The following is a 27,679-nucleotide window of genomic DNA, read 5'->3' as shown; positions in this document are numbered from 1 at the left end:
TTGATCTGGTGACAACCAGGGGCGGACTGACAACTTATGGGGCCCCCGGGCAATAGGAGATTATGGGGCCCCCCGGGCAATAGGAGATTATGGGGACCCCAGGCACAAGGAGATTATGGGGCCACACAGTATACACACACACATACACACAAAATAGGTACTGGAGAGGCGGGGCAGCTATAATCTTGTTTTTTTTTTAAATTGGGACAGATGTAAAAAAATAAATAAAAAAAAAATAGATTTTTACATACTGTCCCTGGTTTTACTGAGGATGGCGAGCCTGATGGAACCCCCTAGTGGCATGGGGCCCTCAGGCAGTGCCAGAGTTCCCGAAAGGTCAGTCCGCCCCTGTTGACAACTAATATTTTAGATTGGCATTCACATTCCATCTATGTGACAATGGCCATCAGGTGGCAAAAGTGGGTAAATCTCCCAAATGTGGCCACAGACAGTAATAATAACCATAAAGGGGTTATAACCTGTTCTACTAAAACCACCACATTTTAATAAATTCCACCACCATTTATTTATTTCATAAGTCACTTCATTACAATTTTTTTTTTTTGAATAAGCGGTCCTTAAATACAATAAAGATATTTAATCTTTTAAATAGAAGCTGTTTTACTGTGTAATTTGTTATTTCTAATAAGGGTCACTGTTAATGATTTCATTCAACAGAAACTATTAATGTTACATTGTTTTTCTCTTTAACCACAATAGTTCTCATCGACTGAATTTACCTATTAACAAAGACGGCATGGGAACTAACTTGTGGGACTCCCTGTGGTCTAATTACTACCACTAGAAATTACTATTGGATTCAATAGGATTGGAGCTGTTGCTCCTCCTAACATTATATCATAACAGGTTTTGAAATAGAAGGAGTCCTGATGCAGGATAATTATTGTCATGATTAGAATGTGAGACTTTGGGTTTATTTCAAGCATTTTCTTTTTTAAAATCAATTGTGTTGTGTTTACTTTTCTATACCAAAGGCAGGTGAAGTGAACATAAATCACACGATTCCCAAACCACCCAGTAAGTCAAGTTGGTATCACCGACATCTTTCTTTAAGAATAAATGTAAAAAAAATAAAAAGTAAATAAAAAATAAATGGTATTATATAACAGTGGATTGCGTTTTATTAGTGGTGTTGGCCTTGTTTGGGTCGAATTCTGAACTTGGTGGATCGATTCCATCTTCTCTTTGCTGAGATTTACTGCCCTGGGCACATCATTATTACTCTTGGAGTCTTACTGAGAGTCTGTATAATCTGTTAGAGAAGCAGTCAGTATGGCATCTACTAAATAAAAAGCATGATAGAAGCAATAGCTGCATTTGCTTGCAAATGATTCACTTCATTCCTTAACACAAACCAGGTGTACCTTTATAGGCAACAGAGGCCAACAGGAAGATTATTATAAGGGTTCCAAATTAACAGATGCCCTTCACCTGCTGAATGTTACTCCCATAGTATGGCCTCTGACACCACCTATCTTTTAAAGGACCAATAAAACAGGATCATTAGATAAAATCTATTCCCCTGACAGTAGAGGCTTAAAATAGAGCAAGGAAGTGTTCCAACTTCTAATAGGTTATTATTATTCTGTGTGTAGCTTTTATGCCCCGTACACACGATCAGGCTTTTACCCGGCCAAAACGCACACCGGAATTCTGATGGAATTCCATCGGAGTAAAAGAGAACATGTTTATCTATCTAAACTCCGATGGAATTCTGATGGAAAAACTCTGATGGGCATACACACAGTCGGAATTTTCGATGGAAAAGGTCCGTCTGACTTTTTCCATTGGAAATTCCAATCGTCTGTATGGGGCTTTAGGGAGATTTCTACTCATTTCTTTTGTGGTTACTGGGACATGAAGTGAGATTATACTTATCATTTGGGACAGCAGCAAGCATAAAGACCTTACGGAAATTCCAACCTTTCCCTACACTATTAAAAAAAAAAAAAAAAAAAAATTGCCAGTCTACATATATTGGAACACAATAAAGAATGAGTAGAGTCACAAAATAGATCAGGCTAGGCATAATCCAATGAATATAATATTAAAGAGAGCATAAATGTTATAAAATGATATGGAAAGATATAAAACAAAAACTTTGTGATATGTGGGGGGATTTTGCTCATGGTGTAGTGCTTTCCAATGAGTTCACTCCAGCCAGGTAGTCCTGTTTTAGGGCTAGTTGGGCCATTTTATTTGAAAACAAAGTAAAATTTAAAGAAAACAAATGGTTTAATTCGCAGGGGTTTCCACCATTAATTCCAAAACAAAACAAAGAAAACAGCCTTACACACGACCGGTTTTCCTGGCAGGAAAACTGCCATGAGAGCTTTTGGCCGGGAATCCCGGCCGTGTGTATGCTCCATTGCAGTTTTCCTGACAGGAAACTGACGGAAATCCCGGCGGGAAAAAAGAGAACATGTTCTCTTTTTTCCCGCCGGGATTCCTGGTGGTTTTTAAGCTGGCAGTTCCCTATTGGGAACACGTGCGGTGGAGCATATACACGCCTGGGTTTCCCAACCAAAGCTCTCATGGCAGTTTTCCTGTCAGGAAACCTGGCCGTGTGTAGGGGGAAAAAGCTACCAAACAGGTTCTCGGTTTTCCCCTCGGGAAACCTGATCGTGTGTACAAGGCATAAGCCCCCTGGCTTGCTCTGGCAGTGACACTGCTCAGGCCTCAAGCTTAAGCCCTTGTTCTGATTAGGGATGAGCTCCGGCGTGTTTGCACACTCCACGTGCAGAGCCCGCCAGGAAGTCGGCGCTGCGCTAATCACAGGCAGTGAGACATTGTCCCGGTGCATGGCTGCAGATATCAGGAAATGTCTCACTGTCTGTGATTAGTGCAGCACAGTGCCGACTTCCTGGCGGGCTCTGCACGTGGAGTGTGCAAACACGCCGGAGCTCATCCCTAGTTCTGATCCCTCAGACCAACTCTCGACACTACCATGCTCACGTGCAGCTCTACACCTTTCCCTCATCTCTCCTGGCTCTCTTTCCTACAGTGATGCTTCTCTGGCCTTTAGGCTTAGGGCCTGCATTTGTTCCCTCACAGGCTTCACCTGTACTATGCAGACATGCAAACCTCTGGTTGCTCCCTTGCAGCCTCGTGGGCTCATGGGGAGGATAGAGGCCGAAATTACTGTCAGATCCTTGATTATAAGGGCTTGGCCTGCTTGCACACTCAGACTGCTGGCTTCTGAAAAGACCTAGACACAGGGGTTGAGGCCAACTCCCAAGACTCTTTAAGGTCAGCTTTAAAAGTAACCTGTCAAATCAGAAATAGGGGAACTGCATTTTTTCCCCAATGAGCCAGGTCCAGAACTGTCATACTGACTCTTCCTTCATTTCTGGCTGAGAGCAATTATGTGAATATTTTCTGTTACCACACTTTAATGGCTTCATTTTTCTACTGCAACTTAAGCCTTGTTTACATAGGTGGTTAAAAAAAAAAAGAAGGGAGGATTGGGCCTGCTTTCCCACCCCCAACCATCCTTTTAAACCTTGGCAGCCGGAGGGGTTTATACACACTTTTGTGATGCTTTGCTTCATGGCCATAGCAAATTTACATTTGCGTGTCTAGTTTGACGGGTGGCACCACCTCTCAAACGTTTTTTTTTAAGCCAGTTGGATTCCACTGTAATGCAAATGCTTGGCTTTTAGCCAGGGCTCAAGTCCTGCGGGAATGCGTGGGAATGGAGTTCCTGCACTTTTTTCACAGCAGAAACTCGGTTCCCTTTGCAGGACTAGAGCAGCCGAGCCACCCAAACCAATCCTTCACTAAGCGGCGATGCCCAGCTCGAGTCACTGTCAGGGGCAGACGAACCTTAGTAATCCTTTGTTACTGGCCACTTCCTGTATATAGATTCATCGGGTAGTGTGCGGGTATTCCGTCACTTCCTCGATGCCGCAATGTCTCCTTGTCTCCTGGGAGCTTTTGTCATTGTTCCCAGAAGACATTGCGGAGGTCTTCCACGAGTTATAGCAGGATTTAGAAAGAACTTGCTTCTAGTAATTAAAACATGCGGTTTAGTAATTATGCATATGAGCGTATCATTTTTTATTTTTTTTTGGTGGGGGAGTGGATCTCGGGTGGGAGTTCCCACACTTTTTTCCCCAGGACCTGACCCCTGCTTGTAGCTGTGTCACAGTGGTTTAATCCCTGTTTGGAAAAATAAATAAAACATTTACAAAAAAGAACAAAAAAATTAAATCAGCATCCAGGAGGCAGCAGTATTGTCTTCTGAACACCTGGAAACCGCTGCTCTACCACCTTTCGAAAAGTAATGTATTGTGGGTCGCTCATGAGGTTTGGAGGAGACTGCGGCCAGTGCAAACCTAGCCTTAATGAGCAGGGACAGGGATGACAACCTCATATCTTGTTTTTCACCTAAACAAGTCAACAGTTTCCAAACCTCTATCATGACTGGTTCACTTTGAGCACTTTTCCAGTCCACCACAATTATCTACAATCTCCTCATACATACACTTGAGTAACTAATGGCCCTTTGTTATCTCCTCGTCTGAAGTGAGTCATTATGGATCAGCACCATCTCCTTCTACGTGAAATGGGTAATTATCCCCCTCATGTATGTGAAGTAGGCCATTATCAATCTCCATATTCTCTTCATGTGTGTGAAGTGGGTCACCATCATCTTTTACCGCTGCTACATGTCTAAAGAGGGTCACCGTAGACATCCTCGGTATTCAAACAGTAAACAAACTATTGTTAACCACCAGAACTCCACTTACCTTCAATCTTCTCACTGGCAAATGACTGGGAGCGATTTACAATAAAGAAAAATGGGCCTTATTACCATAGCAACCATTGGCTTTTATTTTCTATTACCTAATCTGCACTAGAAAATAGAAACAAGGAACGTTACGGAATGCTATATACAACAGCACCACTTTTCAGTGCGCTACTTTCTTCTAATGGTAGCAACCCGACAACCTTTTCTCAAAATGCAATCATATTAATTGAGAAATTGTAATCACTATTATGTAAGTGACATTCGAAAGATAAAAACGGAAAGATTTGCGCTGAAAAGACAGTGAAAAATTGGACTTCATGGGAGAAAAGTAAAATATTACACTTGTGTGGGAAGATTGGATCATTATTAAAATATCACTCCTCCACATCCATTATCTAATATAATTATTTTTTTCCAGGAAACAGTCCATACAAATATATACACACAATAGATAGATGGATACATAGATAGAGCTGTGCCCTGCCACTATATGAAAAGGGTTTTATAGCACTCATCTAGGCAGGATGAGGGGCTCTAGGGTGCTCATCTTAGGCTACTTTCACACTGGGGCGGTAGGGGCATCGGCGGTAAAGCTGATTTTTAGCGGCGCTTTACCGTCGTTTTGAGAAACCCTCACTTCCTGTTCTTCTGTCTGTAACTCCACACAGTAATGCAAGGCTGTCTCCCTGGTGTGGAGAGTCGTGCTCGCCCCCTCCCTTGGACTACAGGAGAGTCAGGACGCTCTCTACGTTGCAGATAGAGAAAGGCGTTGTGCGTTAGTGGGCGTCCTGACTCTCCTGTATTCCAGGGGAGGGGTCGAGCACGACACTCCAAACCAGGGAGAAAGCCTTGCATTAATGTGTGGAGTTACAGACAGAAGAACAGGAAGTGAGGATTTCTCAGAAAAAATAAGGACATTTAAAAGCAAAATCGAAGGATGAGGTAAGTGAAGGAGGACTGCACTAAGGTAACGGAAGCTATTTAAGATTTTTTTTTTTTTTACCTGTACAACCCCTTTAAAGTGGGGGTTCACCCTAAAAAAAAAATTTTTTTCTAACATGCCATCCAGCATACTAGCGCAAGCTACAGTATGCCTTTATTTTATTTTTTTGCGCCGTACTCACTGTTTAATCCCGTAGTTACGTTTCAGACTAGTAGGTGTTCCTATGCAGAGGGGAACATGATTGACGGCCGGCTATGGCGCGTCACGCTTCCCGGAAATAGCCGAAATAGGACTTGGCTCTTCACGGCGCCTTGCGCAGTCAGCTCCTAGTCTGTGCGCAGGCGCCGTATAGCGCCGTGAAGAGCCGAGTCCTACTCGGGAAGCGTGACGCGCCATTGGCCGGCCGTCAATCATGTTCCCCTCTGCATAGGAACGGCCATTCCCCGCGGGGAGTCTGAAACTTAACTACGGGATTAAACAGTGAGTACGGCGCAAAAAAATAAAATAAAGGCATACTGTAGCTCACGCTAGTATGCTGGATTTCATGGTAGAAACTTGCTTTTTAGGGTGAACCACCGCTTTAAATGGTCAACACTAGGAGGTGAGTTTATCATCACTTTGGTGTACACAGGAGGAAAACAGAATTTGTTTGGAAGAATGGGAGTGTGGACATTTCACCTTCATCGATCACTTTGAAGATATTGATTCACACTTTGTTGATTAACGGACTATTTGCACATTACTGATTAACACTAAAGTGTTTTTACAGGGATTGGATTAGTACTTTATGGTTTGCGCGTGTGATTTTTATGCATTATTTATTTGGTTGTTCTATTGGTGAAGAAGTTTTTTTTTTAATTAATGTAATGCTGAATATGTTTCATAGAAGTGTCACAATTCCTCATCACTATGCTTTTCGCTGGTCAGTGTCTCAAAGCGCAACAGCCAGGCAACTAGCATTTTGTGTGTATACTCCATGATTATCTAATAACAGGTTACCTTTAGGGCCCATTCACACACTAAACCAGAGTCATTTAGTGTGTGGGAAGCGGTCCATTTTGGGCTGTGGTAACATGTGGCAGCGGGCAGTGTGATGTACATTTTATTGGAAAACACACCGCTGTACTATGCGGTGACATGAATGTGTCACTTTGAGCATGCATTGCTATCCAATGAGGTGCGATATTATACAGACATGCTGCTAATATCGCAACTTACAGCACCACACCTCTGGGATGTGTTGTAATAAGAACAGGGCACATAGAAAACAATTGTTTTCTATGTGCCCTAGTGGCGACTGGCGTTCTTCCAGTGCGGAAAAACACAACTTTTTATCTCGCACAGTATTTGCGCAGCAATTTTTCGAACGTGTTTTAAAAAAAAAAATGTTGTGCTTAAAAAAACAAAACAGTAAAGTTAGCCCAATTTTTTTGCATAATATGAAAGATGAAGTTACGCCGAGTAAATAGATACCCAACTTGTCACCCTTTAAAATTGCACACGCTCGTGGAATGGTGCAAAACTTCGCTACTTAAAAATCCCCATAGGCGACGCTTTAAATATTTTTACTGGTTACATGTTTTGAGTTAAGGACGAGGTCTAGGGCCAAAACTATTGTTCTCGCTCTAACGTTCGCAGCGATACCTCACATGTGTAGCTTGAACACCGTTTTCATATGTCGGCGGGAATTACGTATGCGTTCGCTTCTGCATGCGAGCACACGGGGACAGGGGCGATTTAAAAAAATATAAAAAAATGTATTGTTCATTTTACTTTATTTTAGTTTGACACTTTTTTCCCCCAAAAATTATTTTTTTGATCACTTTTATTCCTATTATAAGAAATGTAAACATCCCTTGTAATAGGAATATAGCATGACAGGTCCTCTTTACAGTAAGATGTGGGGTCAATAAGACCCTAAATCTCACCTCTAGGCTGGGAAGCCTGAAATAAAAAAATGATCCTGGCTTTGATTGTAGCGGTGAGTCGGTAAAAGCACTGGAGGGTGGCGGGAGGGGGGGATGTATTTTGGGGTATTGCGGAGTATTGCACAGGCTATTGCAGAGTATTGCACAGGGTATTGCAGAGTATTGCACAGGCTATTGCGGAGTATTGCACAGGGTATTGCAGAGTATTGCCTAGGGTATTGCAGAGTATTGCCCAGGGTATTGCGGAGTATTGCCCAGGGTATTGCGGAGTATTGCCCAGGGTATTGCGGAGTATTGCCCAGGGTATTGCGGAAAATTGCCCAGGGTATTGCGGAAAATTGCCCAGGGTATTGCGGAAAATTGCCCAGGGTATTGCGGAAAATTGCCCAGGGTATTGCGGAAAATTGCCCAGGGTATTGCGGAAAATTGCCCAGGGTATTGCGGAAAATTGCCCAGGGTATTGCGGAAAATTGCCCAGGGTATTGCGGAAAATTGCCCAGGGTATTGCGGAAAATTGCCCAGGGTATTGCGGAAAATTGCCCAGGGTATTGCGGAAAATTGCCCAGGGTATTGCGGAAAATTGCCCAGGGTATTGCGGAAAATTGCCCAGGGTATTGCGGAAAATTGCCCAGGGTATTGCGGAAAATTGCACAGGGTATTGCGGAAAATTGCACAGGGTATTGCGGAAAATTGCACAGGGTATTGCGGAAAATTGCACAGGGTATTGCGGAAAATTGCACAGGGTATTGCGGAAAATTGCACAGGGTATTGCGGAAAATTGCACAGGGTATTGCGGAAAATTGCACAGGGTATTGCGGAAAATTGCACAGGGTATTGCGGAAAATTGCACAGGGTATTGCGGAAAATTGCACAGGGTATTGCGGAAAATTGCACAGGGTATTGCGGAAAATTGCACAGGGTATTGCGGAAAATTGCACAGGGTATTGCGGAGTATTGCACAGGGTATTGCGGAGTATTGCACAGGGTATTGCGGAGTATTGCACAGGGTATTGCGGAGTATTGCACAGGGTATTGCGGAGTATTGCACAGGGTATTGCGGAGTATTGCACAGGGTATTGCAGAGTATTGCACAGGGTATTGCGGAGTATTGCACAGGGTATTGCGGAGTATTGCACAGGGTATTGCGGAGTATTGCACAGGGTATTGCGGAGTATTGCACAGGGTATTGCGGAGTATTGCACAGGGTATTGGAGTATTGCACAGGGTATTGCGGAGTATTGCACAGGGTATTGCGGAGTATTGCACAGGGTATTGCACAGGGTATTGCAGAGAATTGCACAGGGTATTGCACAGGGATGGATGGCTGACAATTGCAGTCACAGATCCAGCCCACAGCACTGCTGCTGCCATCCTATTCCCTCCCCCTCTCCTCTCACATTGTACCGATCGGTACAGAGAGGGGAGGGAGGAACCGGCGTCTGTTTGTTTACAAGTGATCGCTCCGTCATTTGACGGAGCGATCACGTGGTAAACGGCCGCTATCAGCGGTTGAGAATCACTCAACCGCGCTGTAGCTGTCTTTCAGCTAAGGCGCGGTCGTCAAGAGGTTAAAGGAAGTCAGTTATGCTATAATCATGGAGGGTGCCATTGCAGAACACTCCAGAAAATGCTAAATCGCTTGGTTGTCATGCTGCCGCATGAGGCTGATTTACTAAAGGAATTGAGAATGTTCACTCAATAAATCGTGTAAAGAATCACTTCAATTATCCAACAATGTGAAAAGCAAACTCCTATTTATGCATTTCATCTGCACATGATTGGATAATTGAAGTGAATATTCACAATTTATCGTGTAAACAGTCTCAAACCAACCCTTCAGTAAATCAGCTTAAATGACTTCAATCCTTGCTGACTTGCTCACTGATCCAGAACAGGTATAGAGAAAAAGAATCCTGACGCCTTTCTCACACTCATTTACTGTGTCGTTGTTCTAGGTCTTAGGCTGGCCATAGACAGTTAGAAAAAAAAAAAAAAAACAACACAATGGACTTCCACATCCACCCATGCAAGGTGGATAGAGGAATACTCTAGCTGCTGTGTCATTGTAATCTGACAGCAGGGACTGTTCCACTTTCAGAACACACTGATCAGTGGCTGCAAGCTGCCAATCAACGCATGCCTTATGATCACGTTCCTATTAGTAGCTTTGGCAACAATCCCCATTTTTACTAGCCATTCTATACCGGCGAGGTGGCAATCCTAACGGTAATGCATAGGCATTCCATTTCATGTCATATTGACCTACAATACAGAAAATACCAAGAGACATAAATAAGAAGCACGTAACAGATGAGGGAACTGCAGCTACCAGACCAACATCACCATTATCTCAATACACCAAGGTTGTTAACGCTATAATACAGATACAGTAATACCTTAAAATTAGCACACAAGAGATGAAAGCGGGAAATCTGCAGAAAACATCTGCAGAGTGGATGAGATCCCAGGATACAACGGTAAAGAAAACACTCAGCAGAAAATGCTAAATGTGACCTTTTTCCAGATTAAAATATCGTTAGATAAATATCTGCTACATAAAATACTCCCAAAATGTAGCTTGCTTTGCAATATGATTCACCCTTTCAAGGAGATCTGTTCCCAGCTAATAAATGCACTGTCCACCCAAGACTGATATGGTAGATGCTGGAAAACTACAGTACATCAGAGCTAAGTCACCTAAAGACACCTTATAAGTTTTAGGGGCTCCATTATTGAGACCAATAATATGGGTCTCAGGGGTTCCACTGGTGAGACCAATAATATGGGTCTCAGGGGTTCCACTGGTGAGATCAATAATATGGGTCTCAGGGGTTCTATTGGTGAGATCAATAATATGGGTCTCAGGGGTTCCATTGTTGAGATCAATATCATGGGTCTCAGGGGTTCCATTGGTGAGATCAATAATATGGGTCTCAGGGGTTCCACTGGTAAGATCAATAATATGGGTCTCAGGGGTTCCATTGGTGAGATCAATATGAGTCTCAGGGATTCCATTGGGGAGATCAATAATATGGGTCTCAGGGGTTCCGTTGGTGAGATCAATAATATGGGTCTCAGGGGTTCCGTTGGTGAGATCAATAATATGGGTTTCAGGGGCTAAATTGGTACATATGCACTGTAAAAAAGTATTTACTACTAATGAAGTGTGGGCCACGTATGGCTGCTATGCTCTGCAACTCCTCTATTCAGAAAACATCTTGCATTATTGTGATAGGTGAAGGTGACCATTACAATCCTCCAATGACAGAATGCCTTGCTATTATTTGTGTACTTGTGTTCATCTTTGAAGGCTAAAGCCCTGTATACACGATCGGTTTGTCTGATGAAAACGGACCGATGGTTTGTTTTTCATCAGTGAAAAAAAATAGAACATGTTTTAAAATTTTCCTATAGATAAAAAAACGATAGAAAAAAACGATCGTCTGTGTGGAAGTCCATCAGTCAAAAATCCACGCATGCTCAGAATCAAGTCGACGCATGCTCGGAAGCATTGAACTTCATTTTTCTCAGCACGTCGTAGTGTTTGACGTCACCACATTGGACACGGTCGGATTTTTGACCGATGGTGTGTAGGCAAGACTGATGAAAGTCAGCTTCATCGGATATCCGCCGAAAAAATCCATCGGATTAGATTCCATCAGATATCCGAACGTGTGTACGAGGCTTTAGTTCACCCTTTACAAAACATAAGAGCACATATATTTTCAGGAAAAAATTATGTGCATTTATTGTTGTTTTCGTAAATCCACCTGCAAAGCACTGTAATCAGGATCAGGAGATGGCGTGCGCAATTCCAGGCTCTTACAGACTCTTCCTCCGGCTCTGTGCCTGTACCGAGGTTTGGACTTTCAGTTAGAAAGCTGGAGGTGTGTCAATGCATTAAGAGTGCCGAGATCACCATACTTGTGTTCCAGAACTACAAGTGCATCTGCCATGGAACATTTGAACCACGGCAACATGGTGCAAATGATGGAGTTAGCCTCTAAAGTCTAACTCCTGCTAAAAAGAGTGAAGGGTCGGGAAGTAATGGAGAATTTCTCCAGTGGGAACAGACGCAGCAACTCCACCACATTTTGGTAAATTGGAGAAAGGTTAGATCTGTGTTTAGGGTTTTTTATTGCTGTTTGTGCGCCTTTCTTTCCTGGTGACCCAGGTTCCCCTAAATATTTTGTCCCTGTATCACATTGAGGTGAAACTTCCCCAATGGACTCACAATAAAAACCTGGAGGAACTTCAGCCACTTTCCTACTCTCGTCAAAACTAGAAAAAAATCTAGGGAAAAGGGGAGTAGCCGCTCCAGGTGGGAACCCAGATGAATATCCACCGTTGCAAATAACTCAGGTGCAGGCAACGCACTTAGCAAAGCAGGAACAAAAAATGTCTCTGGACAGCCGCACTCTGAACAAATTGCAGCCTTTATCTATGACTAAGTACTAGCTTCAGTGCGAAACGCGTCAGCGTTGGGTTTTTATTTTGCTGTGACTTGTAGTGCTGTCCCTTCTTTTAATAAAGGCTACAATTTGTTCAGAGTGCGGCTGTCCAGAGACAATTTTTGTTCCTGCTTTAAAAAAAAATCTAGCTATAGTTTCTTTATGGATGAAATGATGTCCTTTAAATCCCATTGTTTCATCAGGCATGTATAACTAAAGCTAAACTATAGATAGGTAGACCTCTCTTACTGAAAGCATGTTAGATGGAAAATTCAGCCATTATTGCCAAAATGCTGTACCTCCTATCCATTTACTTCCACCACACGTGGTTTGGATCGCATCAACAACTCATCTAACATCCAAGATTATAACCAATATGATTCCTAGGCCTTGAACGTACTAGAGGAGCAGACTTCCCTAGCTTTTATGTGGATAAAAATATTACGGAGACCTATGGTCCAAATTTTCACATACAGTCAATGACACATCATGCACAACCATATTAAAACAAAAAAAAAAAAGAACCACAACATTGCAATTCCTAGGAGGGACTGACCAATCATCATCTGTCACTAGTACACACTGGTCCCAGAAAAGACTGACCCATTACCTCACTGTCATGGGTATACTCTGGTCCTAGGTGGGTCTGACCCATTACCATGTCACTGTCATTGTTACACTCTGGTCCCAAGAGGGACCGACCCATTATCATGCTAAAGTTTTTAGTACACTTTGGTCCTAGAAAAGATTGACCCATTAGCATATCACTGGCAATAATACGCTCTGGTCCCAAGAGGAACTACTGACCCCATTATCACATGAATATTGTTACACTCTGGTCCTAGGAAGAACTGGCCTGTTATCATGTTACGGTCATTATTACACTCTGATCCTAGAAGGAACTGACCCATTATGTCATTGCTACATTTTGACCCTAGGAAGGACTAATCCATTACTGAGTCACGATCATTATTACACTCTGGCCCTAGCGAGGGACTGACCCATCATACCACTGTTATTAGTACACTTTTGTCCTAGAAGGGACTGATCCATTGCCTCATTATTGGCAACATTACACTTTGATCCTCAGTGGGACCAACCCATGGTCACATCACTGTCCTTGGTACACTCTAGTCCTAGGAGGGATTGATTAATATACTTTGACGCTAGGACTGATGGATTATTATGCCATTATTACACTTTGGTCCAAAGACGGTCTAACCCATAAAAACGTTTTTGTCCACGTCATACTAAGAACTAAATAAACACACCAGGATAGAGTGTAGAATTCCTTCAAAATGCAAGCCTGTGTGCTCATTAGGTACATCTCACTCACCTGTATAACACAGTCCTCTGAACACGGATCCCTTCGAGCAGCTCTGCACCGGTGCCTAGTGGAAGGAAGAAGACCATTTTAGTCTAACAATAGAGTATTGATCACAATATTGACCTATTAAAGGGTCAAGTATGTAGAATAACCGCATTCTGTACACAAAGCGGTAAATACATGATTTCATGTATTTGCACAGAGAAATCAATAAGGAATTTTCTCTCCTCTACAAGGATTTCTGAAAGAACATGACAAGACCTCTAAGCTAAAACATGCATATCAGACAGCTTAGCATCAGGCTTCAGGGTGTTTTCATCCTAATACAGAAAAGGAGGCATTCTAAACACAGAGGGGACAAGTGCTGTATGGTCGGTATACCATTGGTCTTCAAAGTCGCTTGAGAGCTCTATGTCACCATTTCTCACTTATGTAATGATGACTTGTACTGTCCTGTAATCCCTTGTGTATACCTGAATGTTCCCTTCCTATTAAAATCTTAATATAAATGTTATCTTAATAACAAACATGTTATACTTACCTCCACTGTGCAGCTCGTTTTGCACAGAGTGTCCCCTTAACCCTGTCTTCTGGGGTCCCTCAGCGGCTGTCTCGGCTCCTCCTCGCAAAAGCTTTCTACCTTCATGCGAGCAAGCTCGCATGGTGGAACGCTTTTGCGAGCGCGCTCCTGTGATACAGCGGCGGGCATAGCCGCCGACTGTATCACTCGGCCCTGCACCCCGGCACGCAGCGTCATCCGCTGTGATTGAGAGCAGCGCCAGCCAATGGCTGCGCTGCTATCAATCCGTCCAGCCTAGCCAATCAACGGCCAGGCTGGGAACCGAAGACCATCACATGGATGCACGCGGGACTTTCGAGGCGTCAGGTAAGTAAAAAGGGGGTTCGGGGGGGGGGGCGGTACCATCGGATGTTTTTTCACCTTAATGCATAGGATGCATTAAGGTGAAAAAACATTTACCTTTACACCCCCTTTAAGCCTAGGTTCACATTGATGCGATTTGGCATGAAATTTGACATGTCAAATCGGCAGCTATTGCCGGCAATGGCACCATCTGAATCGGTGCAATGTTGACTTTGCAGGGCCACACTGATTGTCAAAAGTAGTTTCTTTACTACTTTTGGCAACTTCAGGGTGCGATTTAAATAGACATCTGTGCAGGAACCCGCACAGATGTCTCTGAAATTGCCCCCAAAGTCGGACTGATATGCGATTATGAAATCGTGCAAGTTCAGCTGAACTCGCACAATTTCAATCCCGCTTTCAGTTTGAATCTAGGCTAAAAAGATAAATAAATAAAAAAGGCGCAAGCTTTCCATGCCAAGAATAACTGTGAGCGTGACTAAACTATTAGGCAGATTCAGAAAAACTTAGGCTGGCCTATCAGTAGATACGCCAGCTTAAGTCTGAATCTGCACTGACGCAAATTTAAGCGTATTCTGGTAACCAGATACGTTTAAATTAGGCTAAGATACGAGCGGCGTGTCTTACAACGTCGTATCTTAAAGTGTAATTTTTAGGCTGGTCGCTAGGTGGCGCTTTCATTGAGTTCGGCGTAGAATATGTAAATCACTAGATACGCCTATTTACGAACGTGGGTGTGTTTTATGTTACGTGGGCTGGACGTAATTTACGTCCACGTTGAAACCAATAGGTCCTTGCGGCGTACTTTGCCGCAATGCCCGTCGTAGTAAAGATAGGCCGTTTACGTATGGCATTTTCAGGTGAACCAAGGCCACTGTTCCAGTTCCTTGGTTCATGAGAGCAGCCCACTCATCACCTGTATAGCCCATTGGGATACTACCAGTAATACAATAATTAGTACCCAAGTATGTCTACCTAAGGTTCCAGGGCCAACAATTTACTACCTCAAGTCAACCTCCCGCCTGACATCTTTTGACCAAAGGAAATACCACAGCAACATTTGTTCCATTTATGATCATCTAATATAAATCAACAAATAAACCTAAAGTTCGAGAGCAAAAGTGGGGTTGCAATATGCATGACACTAGGTGCTTAGGGGCAGCCAGTGCCTTTGTTTCACTTTGGTTGCAGTGAATAAGTGAAGTACAGCAAAACCTTGATTTAAGAGTAACTCGGTTTGAGAGAGTTTTGCAAGACAACCACATTTTTAAATACATTTTGACTTGATATAAAAGTGATATCTTGATATAAGTAGTGTCACGTAACAACTGAGTATAAAAGAGAGGAGAGGCGCCTCTAAGTGTAGCAATATGGTTACATTTAATGAAGGTACAACATTTAGCAAGTCGCATGGTTGATGATTAAAAGAGGCACATCCAAGTATGCAGGCATCCGGGATAAAGCTGTCCACATAGACCATCCTCCTCACCGCTATCAACGCGTCCCTTCCACACTGCGCTCCACAAGCGAATCAAGCCTCGCTTTCCGATCGCTCTACTGCAGGGTAGGCTTCCCGGTCATGATTGCAGACTAAGGCCGCGTACACACGGTCGGACAAAACCGATGAGAATGGACCGAGGTTCAGTTTCATCGGTCCAAACCGACCGTGTGTATAGCCCATCAGTCTGTTGTCCTTCGGTCCAAAATTTTAAAACCTGCTTTAAAATCGAACCGATGGCCCGCTGCCCGATCAATCCAAACCGATGGTTAGTACAGAAAACATCGGTTCAAAACCCGCGCATGCTCAGAATTAAGTCAACGCATGCTTGGAAGCATTGAACTTTGTTTTATTCAGCACGTCGTGTGTTTGACGTCACAGCGTTCTGACCCGATCGGTTTTTGAGACGATGGTGTGTATGCACATCAGACCATCAGGCCACTTCAGCGGTGAACCGATGGAAATGGCCCGTCGGACCATTCTCATTGGTTTGGAACGACCGTGTGTACGCGGCCTAACATCGGTGAGATGCATGCAGTGCGGAGGATGGCCTTTGTGGACAGCTTAACCCCAGATCCCTGCATACTTAGATGTGCCTCTTTTAATCTTCAACCATGAGAGTTGCTAAATGTTGTACCTTCATTAAATGTAACCATATTGCTACACTTAGAGGCGCCTCTCCTCTCTTTTATACTTTGTAGCTTCTGCTGGATTTTGCTTCCAATCCCCTTGTGGAGGCTTCTATTTGTGGATGGACATTTTATGGTTACACAACCTGGTCACATTGCTATAATATTTTAATATGGACTATAAACTGAAGGATTTATGAATAAATGGTTGTGAAATGAATCATTGGAGTTTCCATTATTTCTTATGGAGAAATTTGCTTTGATGTACAAGTGCTTTGGATTACAAGCATGAACAAATTATGCTCGCAATCCAAAGTTTTACTGTATAAGAATAATAAGTGAAGACAGCAGCTTGGAGCAGCAGAACTTAAATCAATTTTCGACTTTTGAGCCACTTTAATGTCACCTCATTAACAGGAAAGGTTGAGGTAATTGACAAATTGTTTTGGTTGCTCTGCCTAACACGCGCTGCTGTTTCTTCATAACAAACCTTCACATTGCACATGTTCTACTACGGGTAAGCAAACAGCCTGTTCCTACAGCGATTTAAGGATTTATCAACAATATTCACTTGAAAGGTGCAACCATAATATAATAAAGGTCATATGCAAAATCTTCACGAAAAAAAAATATGTATTAAAAACATAATTCATACTTTTGACAGCAAGCTGGTATTGCATAATTTAAACTATATGGTAAAGAGTATGTAAACCCAACATTTCATATTCCTGATATGTGCCTGCTGTACCATGTACTTGTATAAAAATGTATCCTGTTCTCTTTGTATTGCTTCCTTTGTGTGAAATTCCTGGTGGTCCCTCTGCTTTCCTATTTAAAACTGACCACACCAAGCAGGAGAACACGGTGGTCAGTTCATCTAGCTGTGCTGGAAATTCACCCTGCTCTTTTTACCACTTCAGCTTCAGGGTTTGGCTGCCCAATGACTGGGACATTATTTGTGATTCAGCATTGTGTTGCTTTAACTGACAATTGCACGGTTGTGCGACGTTGCACCCAAACAAAATTAATGTCATGTTTTTCCCCACAAATAGAGCTTTCTTTTGGTGGTATTTGATCACCTCTGCGGTTTTTTTTTTGCGCTATAAACAAAAATAGAGCGACAATTCTGAAAAAAAAAATATTTTTTACTTTTTGCTATAATAAATATCCCCCAAAAATATACAAAAAATATTTTTTTTTCCTCGGTTTAGGCCGATATGTATTCTTCTACATATTTTTGGTATAAAAAAACAAAACAAAAAACCCCGCAATAATCGTATTTTGATTGGTTTGCACAAAAGTTATGGCGTCTACAAAATAGGTAATATTTTTATGGCATTTTTTTTTTTAACTAGTAATGGCGGTGATCTGCGATTTTTATTGTGACTGCGATATTGCTCTTTTTTGGGACCATTGTCATTTATACAGCGATCAGTGCTATAAAAATGCACTGATACTGTGTAAAGGACACTGGCAGTTAAGGGATTAACCAGTAGGTGGCGAGGAAGGGGTTAAGTGTGTCCTAGGGAGTGATTCTAACTGTGTGGGGGCTGGGCTACCAGTGACACGACAGTGATCACTGCTCCTGATGACAGGGAGCAATAGATCACTGTCCTGTCACTAGGCAGAACAGGGAAATTCTTTGTTTATAAAGGCATCTCCCCGTTCTGCCTCTCTGTGACACGATCACTGCCGCTAGGCGGCAGATTCAAAGCAAAGTACCTGTGCATTGCTTTGCCTGCCAGTGCCATTCTGCCGACGTATATGTACGTGAGGTTTTTCCTCCCCCAGCTCTTGAGAACAGAGGGCCTGATTCCCAAAAGAGATACGCAGGCGGAACTGCTGTTCAGTCTGTGCCTAACTTTGGAAACGATCCTCAAAAGGCTTTTTCCAAAGTTAGGCAGAAAATCTGACATGTGTAAGACACTTACACGGTCAGATCTTAGGATGCAGTACCGCATCCGCCACTGGGGGCATTTCTCATTGAAATGCAGCTTTGAGTATGCAAATGAGGACTTAAGCAGATCCACAACGCTTTTCATCAGCTTTTCATCCTTGTGATTTCTGCGCAAGTTCCGATTTGCTTGCGCAAAACTAGGGCTGGTTTTACAATGTGGAAAGTTAGTCACACCTTGTAAAGGCCCATTCAAGCGACGGCATTTGGTATGCATTCCTGAGGGAGAACTCCACGGCAATTTTTAAATTCAAAACCGGCATGGGTTCCCCCCCCAGGAGCATACCAGGCCCTTAGGTCTGGTATGGGTTGTAAGGAGACCCCCCCTACGCCGAAAAATCGACGTAGGGGGTCCCCCTACAATCCATACCAGACCCGTATCCAAAGCACGCTACCCGGCCGGTCAGGAATGGGAGTGGGGACGAGCGAGCGCCCCCCCCCTCCTGAGCCGTGCCAGGCCGCATGCCCTCAACATGGGGGGGTTGGGTGCTCTGGGGCAGGGAGGCGCACTGCGGGCCCCCCCACCCCAGAGCACCCTGTCCCCATGTTGATGAGGACAGGACCTCTTCCCGACAACCCTTGCCGTTGGTTGTCGGGGTCTGCGGGCGGGGGCTTATCGGAATCTGGGAGTCCCCTCAAATAAGGGGGCCCCCAGATACCGGCCCCCCACCCTAAGTGAATGGATATGGGGTACATCGTACCCCTACCCATTCACCTGGAGGCAAAAAGTAAAAGTTAGTAAACACACAACACAAGGGTTTTTAAAATAATTTATTATTCTGCTCCGGAGGCCCCCCCTGTCTTCTTTATTAGCTCTAATACCAGGGGGGGCTTCTTCTTCCACTCTCCGGGGGGGTTTCTTCTTCCGCTCTCCGGGGGGGGGGGGCTTCTCCGCTCTCCGGGGGTCTTCTTCTATCTTCGCCGCTCTCCGCTGTTGACTCGGCGAACCCCGGTTCTTCTGCAGCTGTCCGGTGCCCTCTTCTTCAGCGCTGGCTGCCTGCTATCTTCGTGTGTTAGCTCAATTACTAACAGGCAGCCATCGCGGTCTTCTGTGACGTCACCTTCTTCTCTTCTGTTCTTCTCCCCTCTTCCGATGTTGACTCGTCGCCTCTTGTCACTGCAATGATGGAAGCGCGCCTTGCATCCCATTTATATAGGCATCACCGTCCCATCATGCTCCGGTAGGTACCCACGTGGTGGGTGCACGTGGGTAGGCACCCACCACGTGGGTACCTGCCGGAGCATGATGGGACGGTGATGCCTATATAAATGGGATGCAAGGCGCGCTTCCATCATTGCAGTGACAAGAGGCGACGAGTCAACATCGGAAGAGGGGAGAAGAACAGAAGAGAAGAAGGTGACGTCACAGAAGACCGCGATGGCTGCCTGTTAGTAATTGAGCTAACACACGAAGATAGCAGGCAGCCAGCGCTGAAGAAGAGGGCATCGGACAGCTGCAGAAGAACCGGGGTTCGCCGAGTCAACAGCGGAGAGCGGCGAAGATAGAAGAAGACCCCCGGAGAGCGGAGAAGCCCCCCCCCGGAGAGCGGAAGAAGAAACCCCCCCCGGAGAGTGGAAGAAGACCCCCGGAGAGTGGAAGAAGAAGCCCCCCCTGGTATTAGAGCTAATAAAGAAGACAGGGGGGGCCTCCGGAGCAGAATAATAAATTATTTTAAAAACCCTTGTGTTGTGTGTTTACTAACTTTTACTTTTTGCCTCCAGGTGAATGGGTAGGGGTACGATGTACCCCATATCCATTCACTTAGGGTGGGGGGCCGGTATCTGTGGGCCCCCTTATTTGAGGGGACTCCCAGATTCCGATAAGCCCCCGCCCGCAGACCCCGACAACCAACGGCAAGGGTTGTCGGGAAGAGGTCCTGTCCTCATCAACATGGGGACAGGGTGCTCTGGGGTGGGGGGGCCCGCAGTGCGCCCCCCTTCCCCAGAGCACCCAACCCCCCCATGTTGAGGGCATGCGGCCTGGCACGGCTCAGGAGGGGGGGGGCGCTCGCTCGTCCCCACTCCCATTCCTGACCGGCCGGGTAGCGTGCTTTGGATACGGGTCTGGTATGGATTGTAGGGGGACCCCCTACGTCGAATTTTCGGCGTGGGGGGGGGTCTCCTTACAACCCATACCAGACCTAAGGGCCTGGTATGCTCCTGAGGGGGGGAACCCATGCCGGTTTTTTCTTTGAAAATTGGCATGGAGTTCTCCCTCTCAGGAATGCATGCTGAGCGACGCTGTCATTTTTTTTTATAATTATTTGTTTTCCCGGCGCGTATATTTTTTTTCACCCGTCGCAACTTTAGTGTCCCGTCGCAATCCACAAAGCCTGGCGTCAATTACGTTCGCGCGCTGCACGTCGGGAAAATGACGTCACACGCATGCGCAGTACGGCCGGCGCGGGAGCGCGCCTCATTTAAATTTTAAACACCCCCCGGAGAGGAGGACCGCCTTGCGACGGAGGCACTTAAGTTACACGGCCTGAAATTTCTAGGTAAGTGCTTTGTGGATCAGGCACTTAGGTAGAAACTTTAAGTCAGTGTAACTTAACTGCTGAAAGTTAAGTTAGGCAGCTTTTTTGGGAATCAGGCCCAGAGTACATGTGATTACATACAAAAAAAAAAAAGGGTATTTATTATGTGTTTTTATAAATATACACAAACATTTTCTCCATACAAGTCAATTTAAGCTCCGATCCCACTTGTGTGACTTTTGGACATCTAAGTTGCATGACAAGTCGTTCCCCATGTTTTCTAGTGATACTTATTCATATATACGTGACCTAAAGTTGCAGCAACTTAAAGGTAATTCATGAACTACTTTGGTCAAACTTGCATGGAACTTGAGGGCATAGACTTCAATGTTAACCCTCAAACGTTGCATGAAAGTCACACCTGAATGTTATACAATGCAACTTGTGTGCAACAGTTGTCCATTATAGCCATTCAAAGCCAAAGTCGTATCCAATTTGTGTCAAAGTTGCATCAAATATGCACCAAAGTTGCACCCCAAAGTCTGCGCAACTTTGAAGTCATACAAGTTTGAATGGAGCCTCCATGGGGCCCTTCGCAGATGAAAACCTGCATGCATTAATACACAATACAACACACACCTTTTGTCTGAATATTAAGTCATACACACTTCAATACAACACTGTTAGTGGAAAGCTGTTGAGCTGCTTTCGTCCGACCTTATCACATACCTTAATGGTTAAATTAAGTGTTTATTTAGAAATAAATGTGTAATACGGTATTCTGTGAACCTGAATGGCCCTCTTTTTGTTTCAGAAGGCTTTTTGTAATCTAAGGGTACCCATGTAACTGCAGAAAAAGAAAAAAAAAAGGTCTTATCAGATCACACAGAAACTAAACACATTTTAATAGGATCACAGCTTAACTGGCCGGGGTCACACAGAACGGCAGGATAAAAAAGAAACGCTGCTAACAGAGACAAATTATAGGGCGAGAGAAAATCTGCACATTTTCTTTCATTAAACCGCATTAAAAATCTACCGTACTTCTCCACCCCAATTATATTGTATTAAAAAGATAAGAATTGCACAGGCACAGCTAACAGGTTTTGCCGTCATCTGGCGATTGTGCTGCGCGGCAAGGAACACAAAATCCTTTAAATGAGAGAGACTCTCACAAGGCAATCCATGTGCAGATGGAAACAGGACAAGGAATTTTTTTATGAATTTTGAAGACTGTGCTACGAATTTTAACAATACAACAATCTCCTTTTACTGTAAAGGTACAAGACATTTATTAATGTGCATCTAAAGCTAAATTTAAAGACAATGGTGTTGGAATTAGAAACTCAGTCAGGCTTTTATTACCAGCTGTGCCCCTACTGGAGAGATTCACCCTCTCTATTTGTACCGCTGACCATTGTCACCCAGAATGTGATTTATTGTCACCCAGCAAATAGGCATTGAGAGGAAATCTTCTAATTGTGACACCCATTCCGTGATATCTGTCTCATGCCTGGTAGCCAACTTTTGGTACATGTCTACTGCTGTCTGTTCAAAAGAAGCCTAATGACTGGCTTCTGTCAAACACTCTTAAGCCCTGTACACACGATCGGTTTGTCCGCTGAAAACTGACCGATGGACTGTTTTCATTGGACAAACCGATCGTGTGAGGGCCCCATCGGTTTTATTTCCAATCGGTGTAAAAAAATAGAACGTTTAAAATTTTTCCTATGGATAAAAAAAAAACGATAGAAAAATCCGATCGTCTGTATGAAACTCCATCGGTCAAAAATCCATGCATGCTCAGAATCAAAATTAGGGCAGTAAAAACGGAAAAAAGTAAAATACACATGACTAGAATTTGACCATTCTCTACCAAAACTGAATAAAAGTTGCCCAAAGGAACATACTAAAACAGTTTTTTAACCAAGGTTCTATGGAGCACAGGGGACCCCGGCTGGGTCAAAGCATCTCCATAACGGCACCTCTTCTTGGATGTTCCCAGTCTGCAGTGGTCAGGACCTACCAATAGTGGCCCAAGGAAAGAAAACCAGGGAACCGAACCAAGGCTTACTGATGCATGAGGGCAATGAAGGCTGGTCCGTGTCGTCCAATCCAGTAAAAGAGCTACTGTAGCTCAGATTTCTGAAAAAATTAAAGTGGAACTGCAGGCTAGATCTATCTAAGTTTCAAACAGCTTTCACCCCTTCCTAACTCCTATTCTAACTACTCTATAGAAAGAAGATGCTTATACTTGCCTATTCTCAGGGTGCTCTGGTCCGGTCGCGTGATCGGCTCCCAGTGGTCGGCTTTAGGGAAAAAGAGGGACAACGGAAGCCCCCTAGTAAGCCTATGGGTGACACCCAGACATTTCATTATCGTCACTCTCTACTCTACCCTGAAGTCGGCCTCTGAGGAGAACACGTGACAGGACCTGAGCACTTTCAGAATAGGTAAGTATATACATCTTCCTTCTACAGGGTAGTTATAATAGGTGTTAGGAGGATGGGAGCAGGGTTGCCAACTTTCAGTAAACTTACAAACAGTTGTAAAATCTGTAATTTTTGCATCTGTCCATAAATGTCCATTATGGACGTGTAGTCTGTATGTCCGAAAAGGACATTTATGGACAGATGCAAAAATTATGGATTTTACAAACGGTTTGTAAATTTAGTGACGGTTGGCAACCCTGGTTAGGAGCCGTTTTAAGGTTAGTTGGATCTCGACTTGAAATCCACTCTAATACTGGCTCCAAAAGAAAGGTGTCAGAACACACAGTGCATCGCAGTTTGTTATGTTTCTGCACACATGAAAATGCGCTGCATTTTCAATGTGTGGGGTGCCGTTAAGCATTAAAAGGCACCCCCGGGCAAATGCTAAACAGCAGCGTGCACCCGCAATAGTGTAAACCTAGTCTAACTCAGTCCTGCCACACATGGGGATTTGGGGAAGCTATTATAAAGGTTTAGGCACATAAACTAGCCCTATTTATAAATACAATTACAATGTTCTAAGTAAAGTGATATTACCTTCAGTTTAAGCACTTTCAGAAACTGATTTAATCACTAAATGAGTAGAAAGGTTCTTTAGCTTTTAATCTTGGCTATGTTCCAGTGGCACCGTTTCCTGTTTCAGAGTGGCTCCTTTCTCTTGCAGCATTCTATAGAGCCATCTTTGCATACAGGAGGGCAGTGATTTCCTACACTGTGTGCATCAATATAAACTCACAGCCCCTCCTTTCTGCAAGCTAACAGACTGACAGTCAGGAGACTGAACTGTCCATTGCCAACTCTTGCCTGTGATGTTCAGGGAAACAGCACTAAGAGACAGCAGCATTGAAAGTTGTGAATTGCAAGTGCTGTAAGAATTGTAACACATATTTCCGAAAGGCAAGTCCACTTTGCACTACAAGTGCATTGCAAGTGCACTTGGAAGTGCAGTCGCTGTAGATCTGAGGGGGAAGATCTAAATTGAGGGGAAGCTCTGCTGATTTTATCATCCAATCATGTTTTTTATTTTCCTTGCATGTCCTCCTCAGATCTACAGCGAATGCAATTTCAAGTGCACTTGTAGTGCAAAGTGGATTTGCCTTTCGTAAATAACCCCCATAGTTTACTGAGGAATGTTTATTTTATTATACGCAATGTGTTAAGCTAAAAAACAACAAGCATATTTTGCTCATAATAAATAAGAACAAACACATGTAAGCACTTAAAATACTTTATACGTGTAGCACTACCCCCGAAGGAGCTGCTGGTTTGTTTTGGGTGGCATGTTACCTCGTGGCTGCTCCGCCGTCCAGGGGTGTATGGTGAATGTAGCATTAATGGAATGTCCACGACAGGTGTCTTTTTCTGTGCTCTTTATTACCCAGCCGGGCAAAAACAATAAAACTTTGTGGTGATAGAAGAGTTTAAGTAAAAGGAGAAATAGCAGATTCAGGCGTAGCAATAGGGAAACAGTCCCGCTTCCAACAACACTTATTCTTCTTCGCCACTCCAGCCGGGGTGGGTATAGCGTACCTGGACAGGCCTCTCTCACTGACCTGGCAGCCAGAGTATCGCTCGGAACTTAGAGGAAAAGTCTCTGCCACAGACCCTCCTTAGGATTGAGGTAGCGGAGGTAATCCTCCTTGATAGACTTTGGCCTGGACCTCCTTCAGGTAGTTTACAGGTTACCGACTGACAGGTGACCAACGTCCAACCTTTCAGTCATCGGTTCCCTTGATCCCCGGTGGATTGTCGAGACCCTATTGGATTGCCAGCCTTTCTTGGCTCTCCTCAGATGGACTCCCCACCGAACAGCTTCCTCTCACTGGGAACTTGCTTGGGATCTTCTCAGGATTGGGGACCCAGTCGATTACTGGGGACCCGCCACAGCTTTAAATCTTCCAGACCAACATTGTCCCAGAACCAGGAACCCCCCCGTGGCACGCACACCCCAGCCCCGGAAGGCCATTTCGCTGGGGAGCCGTGATGCAGTCACCCTAAAGGTGGGTGCCACACTCGAAGACAAGACCCAGACCAATGACGTCTGTCTCAAATACCCTCCCCCAGCATGCACATCGAGGAGAAACCCTCCTGATAGGATGCCAGGGAAGAGCACCCAAACCTCGACTCCACTGCTGACACCCATCGTGCTGGGGTGGGAACAGCACCCCAGGAACAACAGAATAAGCCCACAGCACAGCCAAGCTGAGACAGAGACCAAATTCAACAGAATAACTGGATCAGAGCCAATAAACTCTCTGATCCCCCTCTAAATTTAACAAAGCACCGGTACTTGGAAGTAACCAGGCGCTACACACGTTTCCTTTATTTCTCAAAGGGGAGTTTGTAGTGCATAATGGCAAATTTCTACAGCATTATACAAGGGCAGAAGAAGCACAGTTACACACACGGGTTGCTGTGGGATACTATAAAGAGTTTTTATTTTTCTACACTTTTATAAATGCGGCCCATAATGTGCGGTTTTAGCTTGAGGTTTCATCTGCATTGTGATGGAGTTGTCTACCCATCTAATGAGACAAGGAGGGACTAATTTCAAGCCATTTAGAAACACAATTAGATGCATCTATTACAAATCAGACTCATTTACAAAAGTATATGCAACAATTTTTTGAGTTTGCATCCCCTGTGCCTAAAAACCTGGGCAGCCAGCTGAGACGGAAAAGGTCGGCAGCAGAATTACCATTGTAGATCAGACAGATTTTCAATCAAAACGCACACAATTATGAAGTGGTCGGGGGCAGGATTTATACTGTGGCAGTAGAAAGGAGAATTTGTGAATCAAGCCATGGCCTTATAGTAAATCTGTCTCACTGCTTCTTTTTGGCATTTCCCTTGCAGTGGAACAGATTTTTATAGATGTCTTCCAATTTAGAATTTATATTACCATTTAACAGGGAAGCAGTTTTAAATCAATCTCTCTCTCTCACTCTCTCTCTCTCTATATATATATACATACAGTATATATATATATATATATATATATACACACACACTGTATATATATTTATAGATATCTATCTATATATAGATATATAGATAGATATATATCCATCTATATAGATGTTGGAAGGCAACATAAATTAATATAAGTTCTGGATTTTGTACATATCTGTATATTAATTCCCAACGGTCAGACAAGCTGAGGCTGGCAGTGTCCTGGAGGACAGGATGCCCCCTCCCCAGGTTGGAATGTAGCCTGTTAAACCTCTATATTTACATGATACTAAAGGCTCCAAGCTGTCTCCAAGATTCTTTGATTAGCCCCTCCGCAGACAAAGGGAAGTGCAACTGCCAACATAATTGGCAATGATCAAAGGCCAGCAAGCTGTTGGAGATGATATGGGCAATACTTCCCCCAGAGACCAAGTATGGCAGGGCAGTCAGTAATAAGGACAATGGTCCTGGGACTGCAACGATTGGCTCAAAGCCAAAGGGCTGGCAACGGGGGTGAGTTGGAATGAGGTACGATTGAGGTTCTTTAAATAGGATGGTTTGAATCAGAGAGATCTCTTTTTCCATCTGCGCACAGCCAGTGAGGGTTTCCCTAGAGGATGGGATAAGTATCTTTCATTATTATTATAGACTTTAGCAAAACCTGTTGTTAGTATATAATATACCTATTTTTAAAGGAAATAAATGTAACTTGTTTACTAAGCAAATGCATCTGTCTTCATAGCTAGCATTATATCATTAGGCCTAGCATACTCTGGCAGATTAGTCTAGCAATAAAGGGACATACAAATTAATACATATTTGCAATAGCTATATAAGTTCAGCAGAGTGTATAGTATTGCAGTTATTACTTCAATATATATATATATATATATATATATATATATATATATATATATATATATATATATATATATATATATATATATATATATATATATATATATATATATATATACACACACACACACACACATAATACAACAGTCTTACTAGATTTCAGAAAGTCAGCTGGTGCCCTGTATGATAACACTGCCCAAAGGAGCACAAAACCCAGATAATGCCTGTTATTAAGGAATTTATGAGAAGATAAACATCTGCTTTAAGATTAGGCAGCAGAGTGGAACTATGGATTTAATTGACTGTAAAACGAAATGGCTCGTTTTTGCTTGTATGCTAACAAAGATGTTACTTTGGCTCTAATCTGTAGCCATGTGGGGAAAAATATAGAGTAGCTGGGTTAAAATGTATATTGTTTGTTGGCATGCTATAACACACAAAAGCACAACATATAATGTCAAGCTGGCACCGCACACCTGTGCGAGTCCAAGGAATGCAGTCCTTTCCGTCTGA

General features: G+C 43.6%; 1 protein-coding gene across 1 annotated transcript in view; it reads right to left on the bottom strand.

Annotated features, from left to right (window-relative positions):
• LOC120913553 (leucine-rich repeat and fibronectin type III domain-containing protein 1-like protein) overlaps positions 1–27,679 on the bottom strand; it is a 785,902-nt gene that overhangs the window by 264,328 nt on the left and 493,895 nt on the right. Inside the window, exon 4 of the mRNA XM_040323557.1 lies at positions 13,433–13,487. The gene's annotated coding sequence lies outside the window, so the exon portion shown is untranslated. The remainder of the gene's footprint in view (positions 1–13,432; positions 13,488–27,679) is intronic.

Source organism: Rana temporaria, chromosome 9, assembly GCF_905171775.1.
Source record: "Rana temporaria chromosome 9, aRanTem1.1, whole genome shotgun sequence".
Classification (NCBI taxonomy): domain Eukaryota; kingdom Metazoa; phylum Chordata; class Amphibia; order Anura; family Ranidae; genus Rana; species Rana temporaria.
Note: the sequence above shows the minus strand (reverse complement) of the source record. Positions and strands in the feature narration are given on the sequence as shown.